Genomic DNA, 12,135 nt, shown 5'->3' with positions numbered 1-12,135 from the left:
CTACATCGCTGTGGGTCTGGAGTCACATATAGGCCCAGACCGGGTAAGGGCGGCAGATTTCCTTCCCTAAAGGACATTAGTGAACCAGATGGGTTTTTACAACAATCTTTTTATTCCAGATTTATTTATTTAATTGAATTTAAATTCTCCCAGTTGCCGTGGTGGGATTTGAACTCGCGTCTCGGGATCAGTAGTCCAGACCTCGGGATTACTGGTCTAGTAACATGACCGCTGTGCGACCGTACACAGAGCCAAGCATTCAGCCGGCCGAAATCTTCCCACGCAGCAATCCGTTTACCCACTACGCTATTGGAAAGGCTGCTTATTTTTTTAATTTCCCGTCATTCTTACCGTCAGCTGAATAGGTGAAGTTAATCTCCAGCACTGGACCGACCCCCTTCAGCAGAACGATGTGGATCTCGGTGTTTCGAGGTGGTGAGAGAGGCCAGGTATCCTGGTACTCGGGCAGACAGTCTCCTAACAAAATATAGAAGGAAACGTGAGCGAGGGAAAGATGATCCTCACAGCAGCTCTTGGCTTAAAAACGTCTAATCCTAAATCCCTCCTGGTTGCCTAGTACGTATCGTATTCCCTTGAGTATAGCCTTGCATTTATATAGCGCCTTTCACGACCACCGGACATCTCAAAGCGCTTTACAGCCAATGAAGTGCTTTTCAATGGCAGATTACAAGGTGCTCTAATCGAGGTGTTTGAGATGATAGGTAGGTGGAGAGAAATGATTTCCTCTGGTGGGGGAACAAGGGGCATAAACTTAAAATTAGAGCCAGGCCGTTCAGGAGTGATGTCAGGAAGCAGAGGGTGGTGGGAATCTGGAACTCTCTCCCCAAAAAGCTGTTGAAACTGGGTGTCAATTGAAAATTTCAAGACTGAAGTTGGTAGCTCTTTGTTAGGCGAGGGTAATTAAGGGTCACGGAACCAAGGCGGGTAAATGAGGTTAAGATACCGATCAGCCGTGATCTAATTCAATGACGGAACAGGCTCGAGGGGCTGAATGGACTCCTCCTGGTGCGATCTTCCAGTGGCCAAAGCCTTCAGCTGAAGTAGCATTAAAGGACACAGGCCAGGAGGTCTCAGGTTTGTTTGTTGGTCTCTGGCCATTTCACTGGTGTTCCCCAGGGTGAAGCATCAGAGCCACCTGGAGAGTTGCTGCCCACCCTCCAGTGACCCCTGACCCCTGCTGGCAAAGGTGCAGGGAAGTATCGGGGAGGACAGGATCAGGTGTGGCTGTAGATTCCCTCCTTGCACTCTCCCTGGTGACACTCACTGTCACTTCTACTATCAAGAAGTACTTCAATGGCTGTAAAGTGCCTGGGAATGTTTTGAGGTTGTGACAGGTGCTATAAAAATTCAAGTCTTTCTTTCTTTCAGGACGTCCCAAAGCATTTTACAGCCAATGAAGTACTTTGGGAGCGTAGTCACTGTTGTAATGTGGGAAACGCGGCAGCCAATTTGCGCACAGCAAGCTCCCACAAACAGCAATGTGATAATGAGCAGATAATCGGTTATAGTGATGTTGATTGAGGGATAAATATTGGCCTGGACACCAGGAGAGAACTCCCCTTGCTCTTCAAAATAGTGCCACGGGATCTTTGGAGCTCAGTTTAATGTCTCAGCTAAAAGACGGCACCTCCGACAGTGCAGCACTCCCTCAGCACTGCACAGAGACTGCCAGCCTAGATTTTTGTGCTTAAGTTTCTTGGAGTGGGAATTGAACCCACACCCTTCTAACTTAAAAGAGGCAAGCATGCTACCCACTGAGCCACAGCTGACACATCAGGTGAGACACAATATTGACTTCGGGGATAACTCCCCTGCTTTTCTTCGAAATAGTGCCACGGGATATTTTATATCCATCTGAGAGGGTAGACGGGGCCTCGGTTTAACATCTCATCTGAAAGACAGAACCTCTGACAGTGCAGCACTCCCTCAGCACTGCACTGGGAGTGTCAGCCTGGATTTTTTTGTGTTCAAATCCCTGGAGTGGGACTTGAACCCACAACCTTTTGACCCAGAGGCGAGAGTGCTGCCCACTGAGCCACGGCTGACACAATTGGGGGGGAACATTGATTGACCTTCCGTTTCAATGGAAATACAAATGGGGAACGATGTAAAGCGACTGCCGAGTCAAAATGACCCTCATTGGGTGAGGGTTTGTGCACACAAGTGTAAATTGTTCAACTCCGAAGTGCCACTGTCTGTTTTCCTCTGCTGCCCCTGCGCTGTAGAGCAGTGAAACATTGACGCCGTATTATTTTAACTGGGGGAGAAAAAACAAATCAAAATAATCTCACAGCGAAACATACCTTTAATAACTCGGCATGGAAGATTCTGTAAATAGACAAATGAGAAACAGAACATTAGATCTGTTGTAACACACATCTTTCCAATCGTTCAGAACTGTATCTATTGTTTCGGGAGTGACGTGTTGGTTATGTAACCGGCAATACAAGGTGCTGAGAGTTATTCAGATGAGTTTGTTTTCATTCCTTGCAAGTTTAGTGAAGAATGTCACATTTTTCCAAATGTGCAGCTGTTGTTTGCAGAGAGAATGACTTGGTTATTTAACTGTGCCAATACTACCTCTGCTGTTGCTGCTGGTATAGAGCATAAGGTCTCAAGTTCATAAGAACATAAGAATTCAGAGCAGGAGTCGGCTGTACGGCCCCTCGAGCCTGCTCCGCCATTCAATAAGATCATGGCTAATCTTTGACCTCAACTCCACTTTCCCATCCGATCTCCATATGCATTGATTCCCCTCGAGTCCAAAAATCTATCGATCTCAGCCTTGAATCTACTCAACGGTTCAGCATCCATGGCCCTCTGGAGTAGAGAATTCCAAAGATTCATAACATCAGTAAGCTAGGGATGGGCAACAATGCCGGCCTTGCCAGCAACTCACATCCCAAGAATGAAGATATTTTAAAGTTCTCTGGCCTGATTAAGAGTTCCAATTTATGGAAATGTGTCTACTCAATTGAAAGGAATGCCTGTACTAAGCATGTGACAAGCAACTGATGGAATAATCTCCACTTGCCTGGATGATTGCGGTCTTTTGAATTCCAATGAGGCCCAACCTACTCAACCTTTCCTCATAAATCAACCCTGACCCTTCTCTGAACTGCCTCCAAAGCAAATATATCCTTTCTTAAATATGGAAACCAAAACTGTACGCAGTATTCCAGGTGTGGCCTCACCAATACCCTGTATAACTGTAGCAAGACTTCTCTGCTTTTATACTCCATCCCCTTTGCAATAAAGGCATTTATTCCATTGGCCTTCCTGATCACTTGCTGTACCTGAATGTTTCATGCACAAGTACCTCCAGGTCCCGCTGTACTGCAGCACTTTGCAATTTTGCAACTCACCACTGCTTCTTCGGCAGCATCTCCCAAACCCGCGACCATTCATTCATTCATAGGCAGTCCCTCAAAATCGAGGAAGACTTGCTTCCACTTTAAAAGTGAGTTCTTAGGTGACTGTACAGTCCAATACGGGAATTACAGTCTCTGTCACAGGTGGGACAGACAGTCATTGAGGGAAAGGGTGGGTGGAGAGTCTGGTTTGCCGCTCGCTCCTTCCGCTGCCTGCGCTTGGTTTCTGAATGTTCGCTGCGACGAGACTCGAGGTGCTCAGCACCCTTCCAGATGCACTTCCTCCACTTAGGGTGGTCTTTGGCCAGGGACTCCCAGGTGACAGTGGGGATGTTGCATTTTATCATAGAGGCTTTGAGGGTGGCCTTGAAATGTTTCCTCTGCCCACCTGGAGCTCGCTTGCCATGTAGGAGTTCCGAGTAGAGTGCTTGCTTTGGATTCTTGTGTCAGGCATGCGGACAATGTGGCCCGCCCAGCGGAGCTGATCAAGTGTGGTCAGTGCTTCGATGCTGGGGATGTTGGCCTGATCGAGAACGCTAACGTTAGTGCATCTGTCCTCCCAGGGGATTTGCAGGATCTTGCGGAGACATCGTTGGTGCTACTTCTCCAGTGATTTGAGGTGTCTACTGTATATGGTACCACCTCAAATGACAAGGGCAGCAGGTGCATGGAACACCACCTCCTAGTTCCTCTCATCAATGTCTGCTTTTGTTGATAAGAGGCTCCCAAGATATGGGAAATGGTCCACAAAAGCAGACATTGATGAGGACATTCAGCATCGCCTCCAGTGCGCCAGTGCAGCCTTCGGCTGCCTGAGAAAAAAAGAGTGTTCGAAGACCAGGCCCTCAAATCTACCACCAAGCTCATGGTCTACAGGGCTGTAGTAATACCCACCCTCCTATATGGCTCAGAGACATGGACTATGTACAGTAGACACCTCAAGTAGCTGGAGAAATACCATCAACGATGGTTTCGCAAGATCCTAAAAATCCTCTGGGAGGACAGACGAACCAACATTAGCATCTTTCGACCAGGCCAACATCCCCAGCATTGAAGCACTGACCACACTTGATCAGCTCCACTGGGCAGGCCACATTGTCTGCATGCCAGACACGAGACTTCCAAAGCAAGCGCTCTACTCGGAACTCCTTCACGGCAAACGAGTCAAGGGTGGACAGAGGAAAAGTTACAAGGACCATCAAAGCCTCCCTGATAAAGTGCAACATCCCCACCGACAGCTGGGAGTCCCTGGCCAAAGACCACCCTAAGTGGAGGAAGTGCATCAGGGAGGGTGCTGAGCTCCTTGAGTCTCATCGCCGAGTGCATGCAGAAACCAAGCGCAGGCAGCGGAAGGAACGCGCGGCAAACCAGTCCCACCCTCCCTTTCCCTCAACGACTGTCTGTCCCACCTGTGACAGGGACTGTGGTTCTCGTATTGGACTGTTCAGCCACCTAAGGACTCATTCTAAGAGTGGAAGCAAGTCTTCCTCGATTCTGAGGGACTGCCTATGATGATGATGATGAGTTCCCCTCCAAGTCACACACCATCCCGATTTGGAAATATATCGGCCGTTCCTTCATTGTCGCTGGGTCAAAATCCTGGAACTCCCTCCCTAACAGCACTGTGGGAGCACCTTCACCACACGGACTGCAGCGGTTCAAGAAGGCGGCTCACCACCACCTTCTCAAGGGCAACTAGGGAAGGGCAATAAATGCCGACCTTGCCAGTGACTCCCACATCCCGTGAATGAATAAAGAAAAAGCACTGAGCCCACAGTGTGGTGTTACATAGAAACATAGAAACATAGAAAATAGGTGCAGGAGTAGGCCATTCGGCCCTTCAAGCCTGCACTGCCATTCAATAAGATCATGGCTGATCGTTCCCTCAGTATCCCTTTCCTGCTTTCTCTCCATACCCCTTGATCCCCTTAGCCGTAAGGGCCATATCTAACTCCCTCTTGAATATATCCAATAAACTGGCATCAACAACTCTCTGCGGCAGGGAATTCCATAGGTTAACAACTCTCTGAGTGAAGAAGTTTCTCCTCATCTCAGTCCTAAATGGCCTACCCCTTATCCTAAGACTGTGTCCCCTGATTCTGGACTTCCCAACATCGGGAACATTCTTCCCGCATCTAACCTGTCCAGTCCCATCAGAATCTTATACGTTTCTATGAGATCCCCTCTCATCCTTCTAAACTCCAGTGAATAAAGGCCCAGTTGATCCAGTCTCTCCTCATATGACAGTCCAGCCAACCCGGGAATCAGTCTGGTGAACCTTCGCTGCACTCCCTCAATAGCAAGAACGTCCTTTCTCAGATTAGGAGACCAAAACTGAACACAATATTCCAGGTGAGGCCTTAGTAAGCCCTATACAACTGCAGTAAGACCTCCCTGCTCCTATACTCAAATCCCCTAGCTATGAAGGCCAACATACCATTTGCCTTCTTCACTGTCTGCTGTACCTGCATGCCCACTTACATCAGCTTTGTATCTTGAAGAGCACCAGCCTGCCCCTCACATCTTTCACCTTTTCACTGACATGTTCCTGCAACTTGGTAACTGCCAAAGAGAATTCAATTAGAGTGTAATGCTCTATTTGAAGAGCTAGTGGTGGAACATTTATGATGGGCCAAATTGCCTCCTCCTGTGCTGTGATTTCGAATGAATCTATAATTAGAACACCTCATGACATACCTTGATCTGGTTGTTGGAGTGGCCAATAGGTGACAACCTAAGCTGTTGTATCAGAGTATGAATAATGTCTGCAGAACCATGCTGAGTCATCATCATAGGCAGTCCCTCGAAATCGAGGAAGACTTGCTTCCACTACAAAAGTGAGTTCTCAGGTGACTGAACAATACGGGCATTACAGTCTCTGTCACAGGTGGGACAGTCAGTGGTTGGAGGAAAGGGTGGGTGGGGAGTCTGTTTTGCCACACGCTCCTTCTGCTGCCTGCGCTTGATTTCTGCATGCTCTCGTCGACGAGACTCGAGGTGCTCAGCGCCCTCCCGGATGCTCTTCCTCCACTTTGGGCGGTCTTTGGCCAGGGGCTCCCAGGTGCCGAGGTACTGAGGTACTGAGGATAGAGCTTTCACTGAACACCAGAGGAAATATTAAAGACCTTTCCATACTCTCAACTCCAATGGAAATGATATATTCATAATAAAAAATAAATTGAAATGCAAAAAAATATAACTGTCGGCTCTGAAATTATACCGATCAGAAGAAAGGGTTATACCGATCAGGAAAGGATGATTAGACTCTTGAAAAGAGAAGGCTGAGGGGTGAGCTAATAGAGGTCTTTAAAATTAGGAAAAGTTTTGTTAGAGTGGATACAGAGAGAGAGTGTTTCCATTTGTGGGGAAGAGCAAAACTAGAGAACATCAATATAACATACAAAAGCAAAATAGTGCGGATGCTGGAAACTGAAATAAAAATAGAATAAGATGGTCACCAAGATCCAATGGGGAATTCAGAAGAAACTTTTTTACCCAGACAGTGGTGAGAATGTGGAACTCGCTGCCACAGGGAGTGGTTGAAGCAAATAATAAGGCGAGGCTAGACATGCGCCCCAGTCATCAAGATCCACGGCGCGGCCCTGGACAACGTGGACCATTTCCCATGCCTCGGGAGCCTCTTATCAATAAGAACAGACATTGATAATGAGATTCAATACCGCCTCCAGTGCACCAGTGCAGCTTTCGGCCACCTGAGGAAAAGAGTGTTCAAAGACCAGGCCCTTAAAACTGCCACCAAGCTAATGGCCTCCTGTATGGTTCAGCGACATGGACTATGTACAGTAGACAACTCAAGTCGCTGGAGAAATACCACCAACGATGCCTCCGCAAGATCCTACAAATCCCCTGGGAGGACAGATGCACCAACATTACCGTCCTCGACCAGGCCAACATCCCCAGCATTGAAGCACTGACCACACTTGATCAGCTCCGCTGGGCAGGTCACATCATCCGCATGCCAGACACGAGACTTTCAAAGCAAGCGCTCTACTCGGAACTCCTTCACTGCAAATGAGCCAAAGGCGGGCAGAGGAAATGGTATAAGGACACCCTCAAAGCCTCCCTGATAAAGTGCAACATCCCCACTGACATCTGGGAGTCCCTGGCCAAAGACCGCCCTAAATGGAGGAAGTGCATCCGGGAGGGCGCTGAGCACCTCGAGTCTCATCGTCGAGAGCATGCAGAAACCAAACGCAGGCAGCAGAAAGAGCATGCGGCAAACCAGTCCCACCCACCCTTTCCCTCAACGTCTATCTGTCCCACCTGTGACAGGGACTGTGGTTCTCGTATTGGACTGTTCAGCCACCTAAGGACTCATTTTAAGAGTGGAAACAAGTCTTCCTCGATTCCGAGGGACTGCCTATGATGATGATGAGACAAGCGTATGATGGAGAAGGGAATAGAGGGTTATGCAGATAGAGTTAGATGAGGAAAGACGGGAATGGAGCATAAACGCCAGCATGGACTGGTTGATCCAAATGGTGTATTTCTGTGTCATATATTCTATGTAATCCTATGTAATTTATCATTTCTGCTCTCATCCGTGCCTTTGTTACCTCTGGACTTGACTATTCCAACGCACTCCTGGCTGGCCTCCGGCATTCTACTCTACGTGACCTAGAGGTGATCCAAAACTCGGCTGCCCGTGTCCTAACTCACACCAAGTCCCGTTCACCCATCACCCCTGTGCTCGGTCACCTACATTGGCTCCCGCTTAAGCAAGGCCTCGATTTCAAAATTCTCATCCTTGTTTATAAAACCCTCCATGGCCTCGCCCCTCCCTATCTCTATAATCTCCTTCAGCCTCACAACCCCATGAGATGTCTGCGTTCCTCAAATTCTACCCTCTTGAGTATCCCTGATTATAATCGCTCAACCATCGGTGGCCGTGCCTTCAGCTGCCTGGGCCCTAAACTCCCTCCCTAAATCTCTCCGCCTCCCTACCTCTCTTTCCTCCTTCAAGACGCTCCTTAAAACCTATCTCTTTGACCAAGCTTTTGGTCACCTGCCCTAATTTCTACTTATGTGGCTCGGTGTCAAATTTATTTTTTTGTCTTAAGACACTGTCCAGCCATCTAAGAACTCATTTTAAGAGTGGAAGCAAGTCTTCCTCGATTCCGAGGGACTGCCTATGATGATGATGAGACAAGCGTATGAGGGACAAGAGAATAGAGGGTTATGCGATTAGAGTTAGATGAGGAAAGATGGGAGGAGGCTGTTCCCGTGAAGAATGTTCCCAATGTTGGGGAAGTCCAGAACCAGGGGTCACAGTCTAAGGATAAGGGGTAAGGCATTTAGGACTGAGATGAGGAAAAATTTCTTCAGTCAGAGAATTGTGAACCTGTGGAATTCTCTACCACAGAAAGTTGTTGAGGCCAGTTCGTTGGATATATTCAAAAGGGAGTTAGATGTGGCCCTTATGGCTAAAAGGATCAGGGGGTATGGAGAGAAGGCAAGAGTGGGGTACTGAGGTGAATGATCAGCCATGATCATATTGAATGGTGGTGCAGGCTCGCAGGGCCGAATGGCCTACTCCTGCACCTATTTTCTATGTTTCTATGTTTCACACCGGTGAAGTGCCCTGTTGTTGAAAGTGCTGTAATCTGGGCGGGGTGTGTCGTACTTTGGCACAGGCCCATTCACGATGGGTCCCCACCCCTTTTGCCATCTGTCAGAATGGCATGCACATTTGAGGGCAGGTAGGCAACATAGCTGCCCATAAATGGGGCGGGGTGAGCGTGTTAAGGTGCCACACAACTGGGAGCAAAGAGCCAGTGAAGATACTTTATCCCCAAGTTCCCCTTTTTGCCACACTGTTCCTGACTCAAGTTTAATGGTTTAACATTTTTAAGAGGCTGATTTCCTTCGTCCAGTCAATCACTAAGCAATCAGTCCACAAAAACAAAGGCACTTGCTAATTTAAAAAAAATCTTCTGGATTAGCTCCTGCCAATTTACATCTCAATTCCCTATCTCCCCTCCACCTGCTCCTCAAGCCCCTCGATATTCCACCATTTTCAGCGACGAATTTCCTTTGCAAAGTATTTACAGGTGCCCACACAACATATTTAAAAGACCCCGAGAACTGTAGTCAGTGTTGTAATGTTGGAAAGGAACGCGTGGTATATAAGTGTAAGTCGGTGCTGAAATACTCAACCACCCTTGCTCTTTCAGATGCGAGTCCATTTGCTGTGCGTTTAGAATATTGCAACAACAGAGAAGTTGGAGAGGAGATATGAAGTTTGATTGAGGTGTTCAAAATCACGAGGGGTCCAGACAGAGAGAGAGAAACTGTTCCCATTGGCGGAAGGGTCAAGAACCAGAGGAGACAGATTTAAGGCGATTGGCAAAAGAACCAAAGGCGACATGAGGAAAAATGTTTTTACACAGCGAGTGGTTAGGATCTGGAATGCGCTGCCTGAGAGGGTGGTGGAGGCAGACTCAATCGTGGCTTTCAAAAGGGAGTCGGATAAGTGCCTGAAATCATTTTTTTTTCAGGGCTACGGGGAAAGAGCGGGGGAGTGGGACTAGCCGAATGGCCTCCTTCCGTGCTGTAACCATTCTGCGATTCTATGAATACGGACACACTGTCACTGCCACCTGGTAATTTGGTGCAGTAATAGTTTTTGTATTTTATGTTGAGTTACACAGTATTTACAGCACAGAAATAGGCCATTCGGCCCAAATGGTCCGTGCTGGCTTTGATATTCCTCACAACTCTCCTTCCACCCTACTTCATCCAACCTTGTCTACAACTGCTTCTATTCCTTTCTCCCTCCCTCTCTCACTTCCCCTGAAATGCCTCTATTGCTATTTGCCTCAGCTACTCCTTGTGGTAGCAATGTAAGAAAAAACCTTTTTACGCAGCAAGTGGTTAGGATCTGGAATGCACTGCTTGAGAGGGGGGTAGGCAGACTCAATTGTGGCTTTCAAAAGGGAATTGGATAAGTAACATAAACATAGAAAATAGGTGCAGGAGTAGGTCATTCGGCCCTTCGAGCCTGCACCGCCATTCAATGAGTTCATGGCTGAACATGCAACTTCAGTACCCCATTCCTGCTTTCTCGCCATACCCCTTGATCCCCCTAGTAGTAAGGACTACATCTAACTCCTTTTTGAATATATTTAGTGAATTGGCCTCAACAACTTTCTGTGGTAGAGAATTCCACAGGTTCACCACTCTCTGGGTGAAGAAGTTTCTCAAGTTTCTCCTCATATCGGTCCTAAATGGCTTACCCCTTATCCTTAGACTGTGACCCCTGTTACCTAAAGGGGGGAAAAAATCGCTGGGCTATGGGGAAAGGGCGGGGGAGTGGGACTGGTTGAGGTGCTCTTGCAGAGAGCCGGCACGGGCTCAACGGGCCGACTGGCCTCCTTCTGTGCTGTAACTGTTATATGATTCTGTGAATTTCTCTCTCATTTCTAATGGGCAATGAGTCAATCTTTAAGAAGTTAACAGTTAAAAGAATACTGAGTTGTGAGCCTCGGCCGTTGTTACCCCACCCAGAGGGGATTCTGGAATTAGGGTTCACCTACACACACCCCGGAACTTGCGATCTGTCAGGAATTCTCTTGACAGATCGTAGCCATCCCCGGGAAGAGGGCCTCCGCCGGCAGAGAGTTGGGCTATATGCCCAGCGAATACCCGTGGAATTCTTACGCCGGGAAAAGCGCAAGGCCTGCTCGGCGTATGAGTTTAAAAAAACATTAAAATATATATATTTAAAATAATTTAAACATTAAAAAACCTGTACAATAAGGTAAGGTTATTTTTTTTAGCCCCTTCAAAACATTTAAATTTATTTTTCAAACAAAAAAAAATGTTTTTGTTTTAAATATTTAATTAAATAGCATTTTAATTAATTGGAGTTCAGGACTGGAACATCGGGTCCTTCATTGGAACATCTGTGAACTCATCTGGAAGCAAGTCATCCTCGTTCGAGGGACCGCCTATGATGATGGCGAGGCTTTAGGAGAGAGGGAAGAAGACAAATAATTTCAATTTGCTTATGATTTAAAAAATATATTGAACTATAGGATTGGCCTCTGTAGATCTGCCGGGGAACAGTCAAATTCAACAGAACAAATGATTTGCTGAACTTAAGAGAGAGAGAGAAAACAGAGAGCTCTTAACATGACTCCACATCACATCAATGCAACATTTAACAGCGAACAGGAAACTGGTGAAACCTCACCAAGTGGAGTTGATCGTTTTCAGAGAAGAGTTTTTTTTCGTGAATTTTGCATTTGGCAAAAAATCTGCAAGGGTGCACAACTTTCCGTATCGCCTGGTGAGAGAAGAGCTTACCGTCTGCGAGCAGTGCTGGGTGCAACTCTCCACAGTCTTCTCCGAGACTTGCAGCACTTGGTAGCTGCCCCTGTCTGCCAATCTCGCAGCGATCAGCGATACGGCTGTCAGGAAGAAATAACACTGCGGCGCCCGGGCAGGTAGCATGCTTCCCCAGCAGTGGATAGCTGGTTACAGGGGGTTGTCCCAGCCCAGTCAGGTGCAGCGCAGAGAAAAGGACCCTCTCACCCAGGGCTAGAAGCCCATGGCTGGGGAGAATTTGCAGAGGCTCCACGCAGAGGGAACCGGGGAACTTTTGTCAGGCAGAAATGTTGATCCAACCCACTTCTCAGCGGAGGTGTGGAGCTGCCCAAGGGTGTTTACCGCAACCCTTGTGATGAGTGAGGCCTTAGTCATTGGCCCATTTGTATTTTTT

General features: G+C 47.5%; 1 long non-coding RNA gene across 1 annotated transcript; it reads right to left on the bottom strand.

Moving 5' to 3' along the window:
• Window positions 1–421: 421 nt before the first annotated feature.
• On the bottom strand, window positions 422–11,760 carry LOC139228300 (uncharacterized). Its single transcript, XR_011587541.1, has 3 exons — window positions 11,721–11,760; window positions 2,325–2,349; window positions 422–477 (listed from the first exon to the last, which is right to left on the bottom strand). It is a non-coding gene; the product is annotated as an uncharacterized lncRNA (long non-coding RNA).
• Between the last annotated feature and the right edge of the window lie 375 nt (window positions 11,761–12,135).

The sequence above is a fragment of the Pristiophorus japonicus genome, chromosome 17, assembly GCF_044704955.1.
Source record: "Pristiophorus japonicus isolate sPriJap1 chromosome 17, sPriJap1.hap1, whole genome shotgun sequence".
Lineage (NCBI taxonomy): Eukaryota > Metazoa > Chordata > Chondrichthyes > Pristiophoridae > Pristiophorus > Pristiophorus japonicus.
The sequence above is the reverse complement of the archived record's forward strand: the minus strand, read 5'-3'. Positions and strand labels throughout refer to the sequence as shown.